The sequence below is a fragment of the Mercenaria mercenaria genome, chromosome 15 (genome assembly GCF_021730395.1).
Source record: "Mercenaria mercenaria strain notata chromosome 15, MADL_Memer_1, whole genome shotgun sequence".
NCBI classification, from domain to species: Eukaryota; Metazoa; Mollusca; class Bivalvia; order Venerida; family Veneridae; genus Mercenaria; species Mercenaria mercenaria.
The window spans coordinates 72,452,673-72,469,076 of record NC_069375.1 but is presented as its reverse complement, the minus strand read 5'-3'; the positions used below and the strand labels follow the sequence as shown (position 1 = coordinate 72,469,076).

The 16,404-nt window shown below is 34.4% G+C and overlaps 1 long non-coding RNA gene across 1 annotated transcript; it reads right to left on the bottom strand.

The window, feature by feature from the left end:
• Positions 1-9,890: 9,890 nt before the first annotated feature.
• Positions 9,891-13,966, bottom strand: LOC128549179 (uncharacterized). Its single transcript, XR_008367506.1, has 3 exons — positions 13,824-13,966; positions 13,353-13,449; positions 9,891-12,913 (listed from the first exon to the last, which is right to left on the bottom strand). It is a non-coding gene; the product is annotated as an uncharacterized LOC128549179 (long non-coding RNA).
• Between the last annotated feature and the right edge of the window lie 2,438 nt (positions 13,967-16,404).

The following is a 16,404-nucleotide window of genomic DNA, read 5'->3' as shown; positions in this document are numbered from 1 at the left end:
ATATAGTTATATACTATTGACCGAATAACCATCCATTCTTCTATCCTAGAAAGGATATAGGAGAAGAAGGGAAAAAAGTGTGTCGAAAAGGCAACATTATGAGCGCCTACAAAGTGTATGTGTCTGCTGCTTTATGCGACCGCGTCGTCATTCATTTTATGTTAATTATCTCCAAGAAACAAGGAATTTTACCTTTGAGAAAACTTAATTTTATCACTTTTCCAAAATTTAACAGGTGAGCGCATAAAAAATGTGAACATAAGCGATATTTATATATTATGTAATTATAGGGAAAAGGTGTTCTTAAATGCTCCTAAAATAGACCAGAATACAATAAATGAAGCGCTGAATTTCAGAATAACCATGTGGTGAGGGTGGGAGGGGGTTTTGTGACCTCCTCCCGGTCCAATAGCTGGTCAGTTCGGTTCTATTTCAGCCTATTAAACAAAACCCTCTACTTGTAAATAGCTAACATCCACATAAATACACATCAGATCGTTTTGTGAATAAAGACAAATATTTGTCATAGTAAGGGTTCGGTTGGATCCTCATCCGTGAGAAAACTGGCTTGGTTAGGCATGGTATTCAATACACTTTTTTCTGAACTAGAAGTCACAAGTATAAAAATAAAACTGTAAATTAACTTCTGACTTCATGTAAGAAAATACTTACTGAATGTAACTCGGGCAATAGTTTTCACTATATACTGACAAGCCATTCAGTAAATATGCTATACTGATAATAATTGGAAAATTCTCCTCATACATCTGAAGTGAAGGGGTGTGAGATTTACATCAAATATTCACCCTGCACACGGATAAAAAACCAAACAAAAAAACAGTGGATATAGATGATGCAACAAGTATGATGTCATCTGTGTTTGACACATGCCCCTGCAATTGCTTGACGAAATAATAAACAAAGATTAAAAGTAGGCTTAACTTTAAAATAATCGGACAGTCTTGAAAGTTTCATATTCCAAAATAAAAGTTGAAACAAAATAATCACACATATCTATTTCACAAATGTGATGTTATCCAAGTTTCATTTCAATTTGATAGAAACTGTAGGAGTTGAGTTCATAATGTTTCTGATGCAACTGTAATACATGTATTTCAAAGTTCATAAAACTTTAACTCCGGAAAAAATACCGAATACGAAAGTCCGAAAAATATGTCCACTTCATATTGATGATTTATAGATATACCAAACGGGTGGTAACTATAACTAGAATGTGTCTGTAGGACACAGGGTGTGCCCCCCCCCCCCCCCCCCCCCCCTTCCCCCTGGTACATTTGTCACAAATAAGGAGAAATAATTCTAATGTTTGCAGTCTTAATGGGGTATAGCCTCAACAGGATTCATTATTCTAGGCCATATACTTTTTGAGCTATGAGCATCACAAACAAAAAATACACTATTTTGGCTATTTCAAGAGCCATAACTTTGTAATAAATGCTAAGATTCTCAGGAAGAATGCCAAGTGTGCAAGGACACATCATGATAAAGATCCAAGCAAGGTTTCATAAATTTACATCAAATACTTTTTGAGCTAGACACATAATTAGGTGAAAATGTGCATGTTTTTACTATTTCAGGGGCCATAACTTTAAAAATAGGGGGTGGAGCCAGCCAAAAAATAAGAAGTGTGCAAGTTTATATCATGATAAAGACTTATGCAAGTTTTCAATCATTTATATTAAATACGTTTTGAACTAGGTGCATCACAAGGTGAAAATGTGCATTTTTGACTATTTCAGGAGCCATAACTCTGAAAATAGGGTGCGGACCAAAATGAAAAATTGGAGGTGTGCAAGTTCATATCATGATTAAGACTCATGCAAGGCTTCATGAATCTATATCAAACACTTTTTGAGCTAGGCGTGTCACAAGGTGAAAATGTGCATTTTTGACTATTTCAGGGGCCATAACTCTGAAAATAGGGGGCGGAGCCAGACGAAAAATAGGAGTTGCGCACGTTCATATCATGATAAAGACTCATGCATGGTTTCATCAATTTATATCAAATACTTTTTGAACTAGGCGCGTCACAAGGTGAAAATGTGCATTTTTTACTATTTCAGGGGCCATAACTCAGAAAATAGGGGGAGGAGCCAATGGAAAATAGGAGGTGCGCAAGTTCATATCATGATAAAGACTCATGCAAGGTTTCATCAATTTATATCAAATACTTTTTGAGCTAGGTGCGTCACAATGTGAAAATGTGCATTTTTTACTATTTCAGGGGCCATAACTCAGAAAATAGGGGGCGGAGACAGATGAAAAATAGGAGGTGCGCAAGTTCATATCATGATAAAGACTCAAGCAAGGTTTTATCCATTTATATCAAATACTTTTCAAGCTAGGCGCGTCACGAACTTCGGACGGACGGACGGACGCACGGATGCACGGACAAGACCAAATCTATATGCCCCCACCACTCATGGGGGGCACAAAAACATAATCCGACATACTTCCCGATAATGTGCGCTTATCCACTTGTTGTCAATTACGTACACCAAGTTTCATTTCAGAAGTACAAAGACTATAGGGGGTCTTGATTACCCAACGCTGATATGTAGCTGTAATATTTCCAAAGCTTAAAAGTCCATTAAGCTAAACTCCAGGGGGGAAAAACAACTACATTTTGTTTCATTTTGACTGGATCATAACTGTAAAGGTTAAGTACTAATAAAGATATGACAGACGGACGAACAGTTATTAAAATATGCCTTCCGTATCTTCGGCACATGTGGCATAAAACGCAGTAAATTGTACCAGGGGTCGTGGACTAAAGTCCCGCTAGGGCCACAACCATGTGCTCTGATATGACACCAGTACTGCGGATTCGCGAGTGGTTCAAATAAGCTTGAAGCTTTTCATCACAATCGAGCTAAAATAATTCAGCGTAAACCAAAAGCATAACCAAGAAAATACAAAATGTTAATATAACACTTGATCGGGTTGTTATCTATTTAGTCTGAAGCAGCCGACATTTTATCGACACGTTTTGATCAACAGCAAAAACCTGTATTTTCCTATCTATAGAATCGTTCTAGAGACATAGAAAAAATGAATTAAATCTCTTTCGTATGGTTTTCAAGTGACTAAGTCATACATCAAATGTTACAAGTCATTTGAATTTTTTTAATCACTTTTTTAATCACTTACATGTATGTGACTTAAAACACGCACATGTATACACTTAAAGGTCTTAAGCCTTACCATGCTAAATTTCCATAATGAACTCGTCTTCCAATTTGGATAGTACCATTGGTTGTTAAAAGGGGTCCTTACCAAAAAGAAAACGACTAAGTAGCGAACAGTGCAGATCATGATCAGACTGCATGGATGTGCAAAACGCAAAGTTCGCATTTCAAAGTTAAGTCTAAATTGCAGACATAAAACCTTTAATGTTAGCGGAACGTCTTAAATATCAGGCCATGGGCTGATCCAGGATTTTGGTGGTGAACCTTTCAAGTTGATTTGCTTTTTGAGGGGTGGGTGGGATTTGTTGTGAAATGTTAAACTATTTTACTCCGGCCCCTTCCTGTGCTATAGGTGATACTCAATGAAGGCATTAGAGCGAAGCGAGATGGAAATGTCATGTACATAGGAATATCCATCTTCCTGTAAAATGATTTTGTTCCTAGACGTGGATATAATGCAATAATGATCTGCGAGAGGAGCGAGCTAAGAAGAAAGTATGTTTGGTTACGTTGTCAGTTCAAAAGAATACATAATGACGAAAAGATCTACCCTATCATGAGTAAACTACATCCTTCACAAAGATGCATATCCTTCTTTATTATCCCGAGAAATACTTACTATATTTGGTACGAGAAGGACAGATCTATGTCCTTATTCTGAATACAATGTATATCCTGTTTCCATCAAAATAAATTAGACCATCATTCCAGTTAGCTAGATGTCACATTATTCTTTCACTTTTACGTAATTGTTCTTCTGAATCATTCTACATTCAATTCATGTTAACAAAAAACGCACACAAGTGTATACACTCCCGCCAGGCGAAAACACAAGAAATGACGTCAGACGATCTTCAACTTTTTCCGGAAGCAAAGTAAACGTACAGGCTAAAAGTTCTATAGTCAGGGGTCGAGCGCAGGGTATGTGCGTGTACTTCATTTTCTTTCTTATCAGCTTTTCATTTACCAAATAATATTTGAACTCGAAATTAACACAGAGATACGTAACGAAGCAAGGGTATATGGAGATTTTTTGAAAATTGGTAAATCATTCAAAAGGTCCTCATTGATGTTGCTTAAAAGTGTCAGTAAATTTCTTGGATGTCAGAAATTTCCGTAACTGAAACCTACAGACTTAAGACTGGTTTTAAAATGACTTTCTTGTAACATATGTTGTTTCTACGGATGCGAGAAAGGACCATCAGACACTCAGATGCTCATAATTTTTATAACGTTATTGGCGCGGAATGGACATATAAGAATATAAGAATATACAAATCGTCTGGCACATGATCACAGTTATATGCCCTTGGTTACGGAAGTGGGTTCGCGGAAAATAGTCCCTCTGTTTGATTGTGAATATTTGGTTAAAGGCTTGCAATAAATTTAGTAAAGGAGATACGAAATAGTAGGTACAGGTACAATTTGACAGAATGAAAATGAGCCGCGCCATGTGGTTCTCAAGTAACTGTTCAGGCTCCTGTGACCTTGACCTTTGATCAAGTGACCCCAAAATAAATAGGGGTCATCTACTCTGCATGTCCAATCATCCTATTAAATTTCAACATTCTAGCTCAAGTGGTTCTCAAGTTATTTTCCGTAAATGATTTTACAAGGAACAGGTCCCTGTGACCTTGACCGTTAATAGACTTACCCAAAAATCAATAGGGTTCATCTACTCTGCATGTTCAATTATCCTATGAAGTTTCAACATTCTGGGTCAAGTGGTTCTCAAGTTATTGATCGGAAATTGTTTTCCATGTTCAGGCTCCTGTGACCTTGACCTTTAACAGAGTGATCCCAAAATCAATTGGGTGGTTTATTTATTTATTTTGTTGGGTTTAACGTCGCACCGACACAATTTTAGGTCATATGGCGACTTTTCAGCTTTAATGGTGGAGGAAGACCCCAGGTGCCCCTCCGTGCACTATTTCATCACGAGCGGGCACCTGGGTAGAACCACCGACCTTCCGTAAGCCAGCTGGATGGCTTCCTCACGTGAAGAATTCTACGCCCCAAATGAGGTTTCGAACCCACATCGATGAGGGGCAAATGGTTTGAAGTCAACGACTCTAACCACTCGGCCACGGAGGCCCCTCAATTGGGTGGGGTCATTTACTCTGCATGACCAATCATCCTTTGAAGTTTCAACATTCTGGGTCAAGTGGTTCTCAAGTTACTGACCGGAAACGGTTTTCCATGTTCAGGCCCCTGTGACCTTGACCTTTAACAGAGTGACCCCAAAATTGGTAGAGGTCATTTACTCTGCAAGTTCATTCATCCTATTAAGTTTCAACGTTCTGGGTCAAGGGGTTCTCAAGTTACTGACCGGCAATGGTTTTCAATATTCAGGCCCCTGTGACCTTGACCTTTAACAGAGTGACCCCAAAATATATAGGAGTCATCTACTTTGCATATACAATCATCCTATGAAGTTTCAACATTCTGAGTCAAGTGGTACTCAAGTTATTGATCGGAAATTCAGGACCCTGTGACCTTGACCTTTAACAGAGTGACCCCAAAACAATAGAGGTCATCTACTTTACATGATCAATCATCCTATGAAGTTTCAACATTCTGGGTCAAGTGGTTCTTTAGTTATTGATCGGAAATGGTTTTCAATGTTCAGGCCCCTGTGACCTTGGCCTTTGATGGAGTGACCCCAAAAACAATACGGGTCGTCTACTTCAGCAGCCCAACAACCCTATGAAGTTTGAAGGTTCTGGATCTAATGGTTCTCCAGTTATTGATCTGAAATGAAGTGTGACGTACGTACGGACGGACAGACGGACGTACGGACACGGCAAAACAATATGTCTCCCCAGAGGGAGGTGGGGGAGGGGGGGGAGAGAGAGAGAGAGAGAGAGAGAGAGAGATAATTTCCTGGAATAAGGTTTATTCTTTGCGGAAATGTCTACATACGGGTAACTGCTAAACGGCTATTTTCATATGGGGCATTTTTAGAGGATGATTTTTACATAACATTTTTTTTTTCACTTTTGATAAGAAGACATGTCATACTAAATGACCATATATGCTTCTCATATCACTGAAATGCTCTAAAAGGCTGAAATGAGGTCTGAATATTTTCTTGTTAAATTAAAAAAAAAAGTGAAATAAAGAAGAAGGAATTGAATTGATAGAATGTAACTATTTTAACCAAATCAACAGACTATGTCAAAGTCAGTACTCTTCGCATAAGGACGCTTGCTACAGTTTCGTAATTGTTTCTGAATAATAGATTTTGATGAAATGTTTTGTATTAAAAGATCATGTTATGATGTATTGAAAAATGAAATAAAAATACTAGGTCACCAGCTTTGTTTCAATTTAATTTGCCCCTAGATATAGTGCTATTTTATACATTTTCAAAATTTCTGTAATACTAAAATATATTTCAGTAAAGTACAATAATCAGCATAAATTTGATTATCTATGCATTTTTATAACGGAAAACAATATATCTATTTGACACATGTTTAAGGAAATCAAAAGAACATGATTTTGTAAAGAAAGGAATTCTTGTTCAGCAGACCCAAGGGCTATTTTTGCATATTTTTATCAGTTTTAAGTTGGTACTTCTGCTATTTTATCGAGTTTCATTTAATAGAATTTAATCAAACTCTGCACATACCTTTGGTTATGTCTACCTAATCTAAAACAAATAGAAAATTGATAGGTCGAAATATTAGATTTCGCTTAAATCAAATTACAACGCGGTGGGGTGTTGCGGGCATTTATACAACGCAGGTTGGTACGAAATACTCTTTCAGTGTTTGAGCAAATGACCTAGAAATATATACATAGAATTATCAAACGGCAGATTTCTTAATAATCGGATTTTAAGGTGTTTCTAAAGCATTTTGATGGCATAGAACGATGAAAGTTTCCGCCCTTTTTTTAACAAAACCTATAGTTTACGAATGTACGGTACGGGATTAGAAACAGCTGTGACTCAATGCAGAGTTGGAGTGCTGGTATAAATAACAGACTCCAGTATAAATCGGATTGAAGCAATTTGAACTAAAAGTACTTTAAATGTATATATTTTGTAACCATGGTGATACTTACCCTAAACTTTAGTCAGTATATTATACATTTTGTACATTAAATGCATGCAAACATACAATAATTTGCGAGTTTTTGCCGTACGCGACATTAGATAATCACTTCCGGGCATGCGCAGAAGACCGCACCAACTCTGCAGTGAGCTACATCGATTAGAAACACAACCAAATTGGCACGGTGTTGGGGTAAATATCGACCCGTCCGGAAAAACTGTAGCGAGTGCCTTTAATACGCAGTACTGATCACTGTTTATACCAGTATAAACGCACAAGAAATAACAATTCGTCCAAAAAGATCCATATGCTTTTTTCAACTTTTCTGTAAACATTTTTTAAGGACAAAAGGATATGAAAGTTTCAAAAATAGTGCAAATGTGTTAAACTGAAACAAAAATTATTATATTATCATAAACAAAAGCTGTTACAAGAGACATCGCGCTCGACTATTTCAATGCTGGATAGTGAAAAAGGGCACATCTGAAGAAACTGGAGCTGTCACTAGAATATTTAATGACTACAATGGTGGAAGAAGATATTGCACAATAGCTTGAGTCTGTGCTAAAATATTAAGCAATAAAAGAGGTAAAGATAAGGTGTATCAACACACTATATTAATTTATTTCTAAGCAAAAATGGGGCATAATTCATGAAAAATTGGTGCCACAGTTATGCATCTTGTGTCATATAATGTGCGTGATAAGGTGGAACAACTATTTGACGCTGGAATCAAATCCATTTTGTAAAAACTGAGACATAGTGAAAGTGCATCAAAATTCTACTATAAACTAGAACTGTCACAGGAGTGACTCATATCCCCACCATACGGTCTTGTCACAGAAGAACGGCAACCATAAATAATCTTAAAAATACCTAGAATAATATAAAAATGTCAAAAAAGCTTAATACTTAAAAAGAAGTTTACCCGTCTTTGGAGTACTTCATCTTGGGCTTCCACATATAAGTAATACTATAGTATAATTGTGTGCCCCGGATGAGGGATGAGGTAGATATAAAAAATCTCCAATATTAGAGATACACTAAAAGTGAATACAAAACAGTGCCTTACCAACCCATGCTACCACAGAAAAATGTATTTACTTTTTTACATAGGACTGATAATAAAAAAGTTAGAAAAATACCAAAAATATTGAAAATCTAAAAATAGGATTTCTAAAAATAGACTATTTCCTGGAATTCAAGGGGAAGAAACTCAGTATAAAAGTTAAAAAAAAAGGTTACGTCCCTTTGGCTCTAAGCCAATCAGAATGAGATATAGTGAAATACATCAAAATTAACCTTAAATTCTAAGTAAAAGGGGACATAATTCAAGACAAATTGGTGTCAGAGTTATGCACCTTGTGTCACATGATGTGGGTGATGAGGTGGAACATCTATTTTAGGTTTAAATCAAATCCAATAAGTAATAACTGAGATACAGTGAATATACATCAAAATTAACCTTAAATTCTAAGTAAAAAGAGGCATAATTCATGAAAAATTGGTGTCAAAGTTATGCACCTTATGTCACATGATGTGGGTGATGAGGTGGAACATCTATTTTAAGTTTGAATCAAATCCATTTTGTAATAACTGAGATATAGTGAAAATACATCAAAATCAACCTTAAAGACCTGCTCCCGTCCTACCTTTTAACCTTAAATTGTCACTGAAAAAGCATGAAAATCCTGACTATGAACAGTACCGCCTGTCAAAATAGATACTATTTTATATTAAATTCTATATAAAATACCTTTGGTTTTGCGTGCAGAAGTGTGGCACGTGGCCGTTAACTGTTACCTATCGTAATCATGGGTTGCATACACACAATAGAATTTGAATAGCCGCGGAGCAGATCTTTAAATTTAAAGTAAAAAGGGGATATAATTCATAATAAATTGATGTCAGAGTTAAGCACCTTATATCACATGATGTGGGTGATGAGGTGGAACAACTATTTTAAGTTTGAATCAAATCCATTTAGTAATAACTGAGATATAGTGAAAATGCATCAAAATTAACCTTAAATTCTAAGTAAAAGGGGACATAATTCATGTAAACTTGGTGTCAGAGTTATGCACCTTGTGTAACATGATGTGGGTGATAAGGTGGAACATCTATTTTAAGTTTGAATCAAATCCATTTAGTAATAACTGAGATAATAGATTTCGGGACGCGACGGGACGCGACAAAACTGACTCCTAATACCCTCCTCCAAACATGTTTGGTGGGGGTATAAAAATAAGTGAAAGGAGGATAATTAATTTAATATTGGTACCAGAGTTATAGGCCTTGTGCCATATGATGTGGGAGATGATGTGGAACAACTATAATATGTACTAGCAGTCTAATTCCAATCGATTTAGGGATAACTGAGATAGAGTGAAGGTGCATTAAAACTTTGACCTGAAATTTTTATTAAAATGGGGATAATTCACAAAATATTAATGAGCGTTATGGCCTATAAGCCGTTTGATGCGGGTGGTGCGAAATAACTATTTTAAAGGGCTTGATTCACTAATAGGTTAAAATGGCACAACATCAAATGTTGTTGAAATATTATTATAATGAATGATCAACAACTCAGAACGCAAAATCTCATATTTTAATTCATTTGAAATTATGCTGTTGCCATGGCAACCGATTGATTTTCTTTATGGAAACACGAAAATCTCTTATAACAATTACATCAGAAGGTATAATTAACATTCAAATATGCTAAGATATAACCCTAAGCAACGCCTATAATTTGAGGCAAAAAAATATATGGTTGCCATGGAAACGGAGATAAAAATGAGAATATTTGCTATGTCTGTTTTTTATGGAATAAAACCAATTTAGGTCATTCTTTAAGAAAAATAACATATGTAATTTGTTTGTGAAGATCATTATTCATAAATAATACAATATATTTCTGTTGCTATGGTTACAATGGAGTTGCAGTATATGCTTCAAAGAGACAACAATGACGTTTTTGCTAAGTTATTGTAGAACACTTTCAGCATTTACCATTACATGTAAAAATTTAAAAAAATGCACCACTGAAAAGTGTTCTTCAAACAATGTTTTCTTTTCAAGACATAATATAGAACAACAGAAAAATGTTTCCATGGTTACGCAGTTAATTCCGTAAACATAATACTACATAATCTCATTTAACACACAGTAATAGTTTAAGAAAACTGCCTTATTAAATGTCTTCATCATATTAAAAGAGTTAGATGATACTAACGGCAATAATATATAATTAGGCATACAAAAACTAAATTGTTTCTACAATAATCCAATGTATGTTTTACAAATTATACATATATTGTGCTTTCAAGACAGGTTAAATTAATTGTTCATGAAAAGGGAAAATAAACATGATACTGCCGACAGAAATGATTACATGCAGTTTGAATACAGCAGAAAATATTCGTAGATCTATATAATCCAACTGTCGTAATGAAGAAAATGTACATTACTACCATATATGTTACAATTATTGTTGAAAAATCTTCCAGTGTTTTAGAGGAATTTCACATTTATACTGTGTTCAGCCTTACATGTATACAGTGAGTCAATATTTAACAAATGCATAGTACTGTTGACACCATAAAGTTGTTAATTCAATGTTTAGGCCACACCAAATTGATTACCTGTTCGTCGGATTTCCCGCACCAATTTGACGGGAAATGAAAAAAAAATATTTTAATTTTTTTTTGACCGCCCGCACCTGGCGTATTTTTTGCGCTGGGTCGAAATCAGTAGGAACGAAAACAAAAGGTGGAAATTCCGAAGTTTAAACGCACCTAGCTTGTAATTTAGGCCAGCATTGTTTAATTTTCTAGTTTACGGGAGCGCAGACCCTATTTTTTGACAAAACGAAATAAAAATAAAAGTCATTTTCAGTACTTTTATTTTCATTTTACCGCCGACCGTCCATATTTGCTACTGTCAATACAAGTTTAACTGTATGGTAGTGGTTTTGTTTCATCAAAGTGAGCAGACGCATGAAAAATGGCAGCCTGCATGAATGAAATTGTGTAAAATTAAATTAGAAAAAATACACTAGTTAACAGACAATAATCTTTGGAATAAGTTGGTAGTGATAACAAGTATTGTAAATGAATTGGAGCCGAGTAGAAATTACAGCAGCTAAAGCTCAACATTGGGAATAATCAAGTAAAACTACGAAAAATGACGTTCACTAACAACGCTGTCCAGATGTTGAAAAATCTGGCGTATCACATGTACGAGATTTGTTGTCTGTATATTATAATTGGACAACGATCAAATTCATGTGGGACTGCCAGAAAAATACCACAATTAATAAAAAGGAAAGACACCAAAGAAATGGCGAAATGGAAGAGCAAAAGTGAGTATCAGCTTGTAAAAAACATTTTTTTCCTTGAAGTATTGAGAGTCTTTTCCTTTGAAGTATCGGGGTCAGAGAAGAAAATAAGAAGTAGTATCACAATTGTTAGTAATTATGTTTAAAACAAACTGCATTTTCAATGTATAATGATTGATGTCCCCTGCAAATGCAAACACGTGATAAAAAATTCAAACTAGTCCAAATAATTTGACGGTCACATTAATGATTGTTTTAATATATTTCTGTCGGGCAACCTAACCGAGTGGAGATATTGCGCATATGAAAAGCTTCTCTCAATATTCCGAGGATCAAGTCAAATTTGTTTGAATAAAGTTCTAACCAGGTACCCTAACTTAAAAGATAATTATCAAACATGAAACTCCTGGCAATATTCTCATGTCCACTTAAGTATACTAATAAAGAAGACCCATTGACAGTATGTATGGGACAAACATTCAGCCACTAATTGCCACATGTGCCTTTTACACTGAGGAACACAATAAAATATCCAGTAATAAATGTATTTTCGGACTCCTAACTTACTACGTCCAAATCCCATTTCAGTGAAGAGTCTTTTCTCCGAAACTGTTGTTTGAACATCAGCTGATAAGGTTATTTTGTACACATTTTTGCCGAACCAAAATTAAGATTGTTTCGGCTTGTCATACAATATAGATGGAAATACACTTTATTTGGTGTTAAACATGACACAAGCGATAATTACTTTTTTTTATTTCATCGCTCTTCGCTCGCAACAATAAATGATGATTTAAAAAAAAAATATTTTAATTTTTTTTTCGCTCGCTCGCCCCAAATATTTTTGAAAAAAAATCCGAAGAACAAGACATCAATTTGGTGTGGCCTTACATAAACTATATGTATCATTTGTTCTTTTTCAAATATATGGAATTTGGGTCTAGTATATCTTCAAAAAATCAAAAACACTTTCAAATTAATCAAAATTTCAGAGCTCTTTTCTCTGTATTACTTTAAATGTTAAACACTTTTTTCCATTCATTCTTCGTTTTAAATGACTTGAATTATCAATTTTAATGGCTTTGACGCTGCTGGTTTTGAGCATACATTGCTGTTGCTGCAAAGGGGCGCTATTTCATTATACAGGTACCACTGTCGACTGGCATCCAGCTCAGGAATGGTAATACGGTTGGTGAATTTGCCTGTCATGCCAACCCCCTGCCTAAAAATATTAATCTCCTTCTCTGTGTTGAAGTTATAATCCTTCAAGAATACTATCTATACCAGGTCATGCAGAAGACATTCTGTAATGATAAATGTATCAAATATTTAAGACAAAGAACACATAACCTTTTCATCAATCCTGAACAACAGCATTCCAAAAGACATCCCACACATAATTACATTAAATAACATTTTAGAATTTTATTACAGTAGTAACTTCTTTTCATGAAAAAATTCAACCATCGCACATATTCTACATCAAGTAAGAGCCATGATTTTGATCTCATTTTAACAAATAGTTCTTTAACCTGGTTAAGAAAAAACAGTTACTTTATTAGAATTATGTTATTTCTGATTAACTTGCTTGCAGTGAGCTAGACACTCTTTAACAACACAAACATAAACAGAAACTGTGGTATTTTAATGTAAGTGGCCTCTTTACAGACATGATCTCTGCAGCAAGTTTACTTGATTATTAATAAAAACATAATTGATTAAAGAGGCTCAAGCCAAATATACCTAAACATGTTCAGGACTGAATTCTGTATGCCGGGCCTCAATCAGGTTGTACTCCAAGTCATCATGTAGACCCACCATAACAAGCCACATTCCATAGCTAAAATAACGGGTATATTTAAACAATGAATTCTTAAACAAAAACTTCTAAGTAGCAATAGTGAGTCCTTAGAATATAACATAGCATCACTTTATTAAAACAAATAAATGCCAGCTACACAGTTTATTTCCTTACATACACACCTAAGTCTTAATACAGTATGTTGTGTAAGTATGCAATATTCAAATTGTAATTCAATGTTTATCAGTGGAGATATTATTTTTCATTTAGATAAAATTGTGCACATTATATATATAAACTGGAAACTAGTGACTTTCCAAACTGAAGTTTATGAACACACTGTAAAATTAAATATTTCAACATGAAATTCTGTGTGCTTAATAAATATTTCTTTATTTATTGGGAATTCTTACCTTATTACAACACTTTTCTTATTTTGTCCACTATAATTGTCCATATGTAATGAAACATTCTTTTCTCCATAGCCATGATGCTTGAAGTGATGGTGGACCATAGATACCACACTGTTTGCTCCTCTTCCAACAGCAATACTGTACTTTTCATACAAAAATAAGAACAGTTTATAAGAAATGTATTAAATTCTCATCAAAAATGGAGTGAATCAACACTGACCAAACAGTTCATCCTTTCTTATAGATATTGCTTAACATTAACTTGTACATGTATTTATCAAAATTTAATTGAATTCCAGTTCACAGTGCTTATGATATAGCATCTTTATTATAAAGCAATGCAGTATTTTCAACCCAATTTCAGGGATTTACAGAAAGTTCAGTAAAAAAAACCCATAGAAATTAGTAATATCAAGTCTTAACAAAACATAACTAAAACTCATTTAGATAATTTTACTTGACAAAATTTCTGCAAAGGTGTCACTATAATTCCAATGTAAAATGTGCACTGCAGGCCTGAAGCTTTTATTCATAGGCATTTCATGTTTCACAAAGTTATGAAGATGATGACAGAAGCGAAAAGTAAACATAAGTACCAGACTATATTTCTTGTAGTTTTATTTTTCACCGCTACCAATCTATGTTTTCTGTTGTTTTTTATCGGTACCAGTCTAAATTTGCTGTAGTTTTTGTCGGTCTTCTTCCGAAACAGAAGGTTTCGAATATTCTTCAAATGTCTCGAGCGTTAATGTTCCTTAAGGAATTTAATTAATGTTTAAGTCAGATATAACAACTTTAAAAAAAAAAAGAAAAACAGAATATTGAATATCACATATAAGCTTATATAGTCAGAACAAAAATGGGAGATAATCAAAACCATGGATTCAATAATAAAATCAAATATTCAATACTATGACAAATATATAAGAAAACAGTTGTCGAAAATAGGATTTAACAAGAAAATGATATAGTTTTATACAAAGGAATTACGAACCCTTTTTGAGTATTGGGAATAAAACGTAAGCACAACTCTGATAACAGAAAGTACTATTATAACAGTGTAGTGAAAGCAATGTTTACAAATAGAAAATTATCAAAGTGGAAATATGCGCATTTTTCAAGTAAAATACAGCTAAAATAGACGTGTGTGTAAAAAGGGTGGCGGGAATTATAGCTTATAACCCGATATACCAAACTATTCCTGTTACAAGTACGGAACACTAACTTTCCAAATATGACTTTTGACTTAGACAGTCTTTTCAAGAATAGTCAAACTACACGCAGGAGTTGCTTCCCTTCAACTTCAGAAATCTTTACTAGAGAAAAGATCACTGCGTGGAAAACTGAAAAACTAACTCCGACTTCTTTATTTCTAAAGCATCAACCTTAAATACTTTTGCGGCATTACCGTTAATTTAATACATTTATATGCACAGCAACCGAACATTGCTATTATAAAACATTCACCGAAATCACACACTGTGCAGTAAGATGTAATCAGAGAATTTGGAATTTTATTTCTGTTAAGGGGACGCATACTTTGAAATTAGAAAAAAGTGGGTGGGGTATGATAAAATTTACCTGCAAAAAAGTACAAGGTTTTGGTACATGAAATGGATACTGTTTCAACTGTTATAAGTACATAAAGGATTGCTCACTAAAATAAAAATGAGAAAACTGAAACAAGAAAGTTATTGTTGAATTACATAAGATTATTGTGTACATTCAAAGTCAACAATTAAGACTTTTTGGTGCGAAAATAATAGTGCTTCACCTTGTCCAAACATTTATCAATGTCCTACAGATTCTAATTTAAAGAAAGAATGTGAAATATGGTCACTGTCTTGTTTTTCATTTCGCATATGTAAGCTAAAACACATTATTTAGTTTGTTTACAAAGTAGTGCATAAGGAAAGATACGGTGGTCAAGGAATGCCACATTCCAAAACTAAAAGAGTATATTCCCCTTAATACATTAACCATTTATCGTTACAGAAGTCTAGTGGCTTACAATAAGGGCCTAGAAATGTTGCCATTATTAATTTTTAATTTGGTATTCATGAACTTCAATGCACTTAAATATCAAAACACATTCAGCAAACTTTTGAAAATGTATTGTCTTAAAAATCCCTAAAATAAGGTATGAAATTTGGTTGAGAGGTCCAATCAATGTGTATATGTGCAAAAGTAACATTCTAATCTTGTTCACAAAAGTTACTAATACACAGCAGGCATGTCAATGATCAAAACTGGACGAATATACAGTTATCCTCACTTTAATGTCATTTATAATTTGTCCTTGCATTCTCCACCATACTTTTCATAACTCTATTTGCACGAGTTGCACGAGAATGCTGTCATTCACGTAAAAATGGGGTCAAATAAGTTGTAAATGCAATATCATCTAAACGTAATTAATGGATTATGCAGTTCAAGATAAACTTTATCTCATAACGTAACGAACATATATAATGTTGTAACAACAACTTTACTTACACTGAAGTAGCAGTCGGTTTATAAGTGACTATTGATTCATTTTGTGTTTTGTTATTGTTGTCAAAAAGTATAACGGAAGTGCCTC